This window comes from Bison bison, unplaced genomic scaffold (assembly GCF_000754665.1).
Source record: "Bison bison bison isolate TAMUID 2011002044 unplaced genomic scaffold, Bison_UMD1.0 scf7180017864143, whole genome shotgun sequence".
Taxonomy (NCBI): domain Eukaryota; kingdom Metazoa; phylum Chordata; class Mammalia; order Artiodactyla; family Bovidae; genus Bison; species Bison bison.
This window is the reverse complement of record NW_011494715.1, coordinates 3458039-3462331: the sequence shown is the minus strand read 5'-3', so window position 1 is coordinate 3462331 and position 4293 is coordinate 3458039. Positions and strand designations below refer to the sequence as shown.

Genomic DNA, 4293 nt, shown 5'->3' with positions numbered 1-4293 from the left:
AACTACAGGCCAATATCACTGATGAACATAGATGCAAAAATCCTTAACAGAATTCTAGCAATCAGAATCCAACAACACATTAAAAAGATCGTACACCATGACCAAGTGGGCTTTATCCCAGGGATGCAAGGATTCTTCAATATCCACAAATCAATCAATGTAATACACCACATTAACAAATTGAAAAATAAAAGCTATATGATTATCTCAATAGCTGCAGAGAAAGCCTTTGACAAAATGCAACATCCATTTATGATAAACCCCCCCAGAAAGGCAGGGATAGACAGAACATACCTCAACTTAATAAAAGCTATATATGACAAACCCACAGCAAACATTATCCTCAATGGTGAAAAATTGAAAGCATTTCCCCTAAAGTTAGTAGCAAGACAAGGGTGCCCACTCTCACCACTACTATTCAACATAGTTTTGGAAGTTTTGGCCACAGCAATCAGAGCAGAAAAAGAAATAAAAGGAATCCAAATTGGAAAAGAAGTAAAACTCTCACTGTTTGCAGATGACATGATCCTCTACATAGAAAACCCTAAAGACTCCACCAGAAAATTACTACAGCTAATCAATGAATATAGTAAAGTTGCAGGATATAAAGTCAACATACAGAAATCCCTTGCATTCCTATACACTAATAACGAGAAAACAGAAATAGAAATTAAGGAAACAATTCCATTCACCATTGCAATGAAAAGAATAAAATACTTAGGAATATATCTACCTAAAGAAACAAAAGACCTATATATAGAAAACTATAAAACACTGGTGAAAGAAATCAAAGAGGACACTAATAGATGGAGAAATATACCGTGTTCATGGATTGGAAGAATCAATATAGTGAAAATGAGTATACTACCCAAAGCAATCTATAGATTCAATGCAATCCCTATCAAGCTACCAACGGTATCCACAGAGCTAGAACAAATAATTTCACAATTTGTATGGAAATACAAAAAAACTTCGAATAGTCAAAGCAATCTTTAGAAAGAAGAATGGAACTGGAGGAATCAACCTGCCTGACTTCAGGCTCTACCACAAAGCCACAGTCATCAAGACAGTATGGTACTGGCACAAAGACAGAAATATAGATCAATGGAACAAAATAGAAAGCCAGAGATAAATCCACACACCTATGGACACCTTATCTTTGACAAAGAAGGCAAGAATATACAATGGAGAAAAGACAATCTCTTTAACAAGTGGTGCTGGGAAAAGTGGTCAACCACTTGTGAAAGAATGAAACTAGAACAGTTTCTAACACCATACACAAAAATAAACTCAAAAACACAAAAATAAACTCAAAATAGATTAAAGATCTAAACATAAGACCAGAAACTATAAAACTCCTAGAGGAGAACATAGGCAAAACACTCTCCAACATAAATCACAGCAGGATCCTCTATGACCCACCTCCCAGAATATTGGAAATAAAAGCAAAAATAAACAAATGGGACCTAATTAAACTTAAAAGCTTCCGCACAACAAAGGAAATTATAAGCAAGGTGAAAAGACAGCCTTCAGAATGGGAGAAAATAATAGCAAATGAAGCAACTGACAAAGAATTAATCTCAAAAATATACAAGCAACTCCTGCAGCTCAAGTCCAGAAAAATAAACGACCCAATCAAAAAATGGGCCAAAGAACTAGACATTTCTCCAAAGAAGATATACAGATGGCTAACAAACACATGAAAAGATGCTCAACATCACTCATTATCAGAGAAATGCAAATCAAAACCACTATGAGGTACCATTTCACACCAGTCAGAATGGCTGCAATCCAAAAGTCTACAAGCAATAAATGCTGGAGAGGTGTGGAGAAAAGGGAACCCTCTTACACTGTTGGTGGGAATGCAAACTAGTACAGCTATTATGGAGAACAGTGTGGAGATTCCTTAAAAAACTGGAAATAGAACTGCCATATGACCCAGCAACCCCACTGCTGTGCATACACACCGAGGAAACCAGAATTGAAAGAGACACGTGTACCCCAATGTTCATCGCAGCACTGTTTACAATAGCCAGGACGTGGAAGCAACCTAGATGTCCACCAGCAGATGAATGAATAAGAAAGCAGTGGTACATATACACAATGGAGTATAAATCAGCCATTAAAAAGAATACATTTGAATTAGTTCTAATGAGGTGGATGAAACTGAAGCCTATTATATAGAGTGAAGTAAGCCAGAAAGAAAAACACCAATACAGTATACTAATGCATATATATGGAATTTAGAAAGATGGTAATGATAACCCTGTATGCGAGACAGCAAAAGAGACACAGATGTATAGAACAGTCTTTTGGACTCTGTGGGAGAGGGCAAGGGTGGGATGATTTGGAAGAATAGCATTGAAACATGTATATGTTTCATGTTCATATGTGAAATGGATCACTATCCAGGTTCTATGCATGATACAGGATGCTCTGGGCTGGTGCACTGGGATGACCCAGAGGGACGGTATGGGGAAGGAGGTGGGAGGGGGGTTCCGGATGGGGAATACAAGTACACCCGTGGCAGATTCATGTCGATGTATGGTATAACCAATACAATATTGTAAAGTAATTAGCCTCCAATTAAAATAAATAAATTTATATTAAAAAATAAAATCAATGTAAACCAATCCCTATTATTTTTATATCCTGAGAACAGAACATTTTTTACCTAGTCAGTGATTACGCCTGGCAGGCTGTACCTGCCTTAACAGTCTGCTTCATCCACTTGTGGTTGATTTTGTTTCATAGAAAGCCACCATTACAATTTCTTTTTCTTCTCCAAAGATTAAAAAAAAAAAAAAAAGTCAAGCACTATATTGTTTTTATTTAGTCACTAAGACATGTCCAACTCTTTTGCAACCCCTTGGACTGTAGCCCGTCCCCCTCCCCCGCGCAGGCTTCTCTGTCCATGGGATTTTCCAGGCAAGAATACTGGAGTGGGTAGCCATTTCCTTTTCCAGGGTATCTTCCCAACCCAGGGATTGAACCCACGGCTCCTGCATTGGCAGGCAGATTCTTTACCACTGAGCCGCCAGGGAAGCCCCAAGCACTATATACAGATTCACAAAGGCCTACACCAAGTAACAAATGAAAAATATAACTCAAAATCATGTATGCACCCTGACAGTAAGTACAGAGGTGTATTCTACTCAGCAGGAAGCTAGAGGGCTTACAAACAGGTGATGTCAGTGGTTTCCAAGGAACACTCTCAATCAGACCTTTAGAAGGTCCTGGAAACCTCTATTTTTAACAAGAGCCCCAGGCGGTTGTAGGTTTTGGTCAAAAGTGGTTTGGAGAGCCATTTTTAATCTTCATTGTATGTTAGATTACATATATAATAAAATTAAATTACAAATCATGTAGATGAACAAAAAGTAATTTTCTTACATAAACTGTTGATACTTAAACACAATATGGTTTTTAAAATGAGATGATGTGTGATAGTTGTATTCTTAAAGTTGAAAGTGAAAGTCATGTCCAACTCTTTGTGACTCCAGGAAGTCCATGGAATTCTCCAGGCCACAATACTGGAGGGGATAGCCTTTCCCTTCTCCAGGGGATCTTCCCAACCCAGGGATCAAACCTAGGTCTCCCCCATTGCAAGTGGATTCTTTACCAGCTGAGCCATGAGGGAAGCCTAAGAATACTGGAGTGGGTATCCTATCCCTTCTCCAGCAGTTCTTCCCTACCCAGGAATTGAACCTGGGTCTCCTGCACTGCAGGCAGATTCTTTACCAACTGAGCTATCAGGGAAGCCCTTCTTAAAGTTGAGGATGCTAATAAAAAAGCTATACAAAAAGAAACTTTGACAGCAAATCCAAGTACAAATGATGTTCCTCTGAACTATCAAAGCCCACCAATCTTTTAGTACATCTCTTGTACATTATTCTGTATCCACATTTTCTGCATCTGATTTTATCACTGCATTTTATTTTCTGTGACATACTTTCTACAAAGAGGGTTTTCTACCTGGCACTAGTGGTAAAAGAATTTTCCTGCCAATGCAGGAGACCCAAGTTCAGTCCCTAGGTTGGGAAGATCCCCTGGAGAAGGGAATTCAGTATTCTGGCCTGGAGAATCCCATGGACAGAGGAGTCTGGTGGGCTACAGTCCATGGGGTTGCAAAGAGTCTGACATGACTGAGAGACTGAGCACAGATTCTCCTCCAAACAGAAATCCTTCCTTTTTAATGTCAATAGGTTAGTTGCTAAGGAAACTGGCTTAACATTATTTATTTTCCTTTAGTCTCATTGTTTCTGATGTTCTACACTAAATTATCACTATCAA

At 38.6% G+C, this 4293-nt stretch overlaps 1 non-coding gene across 1 annotated transcript; it reads right to left on the bottom strand.

The window, feature by feature from the left end:
- Positions 1-3687: 3687 nt before the first annotated feature.
- Positions 3688-3759, bottom strand: TRNAC-GCA. The gene has a single exon. It is a non-coding gene; the product is annotated as a tRNA-Cys (tRNA).
- Positions 3760-4293: the final 534 nt, after the last annotated feature.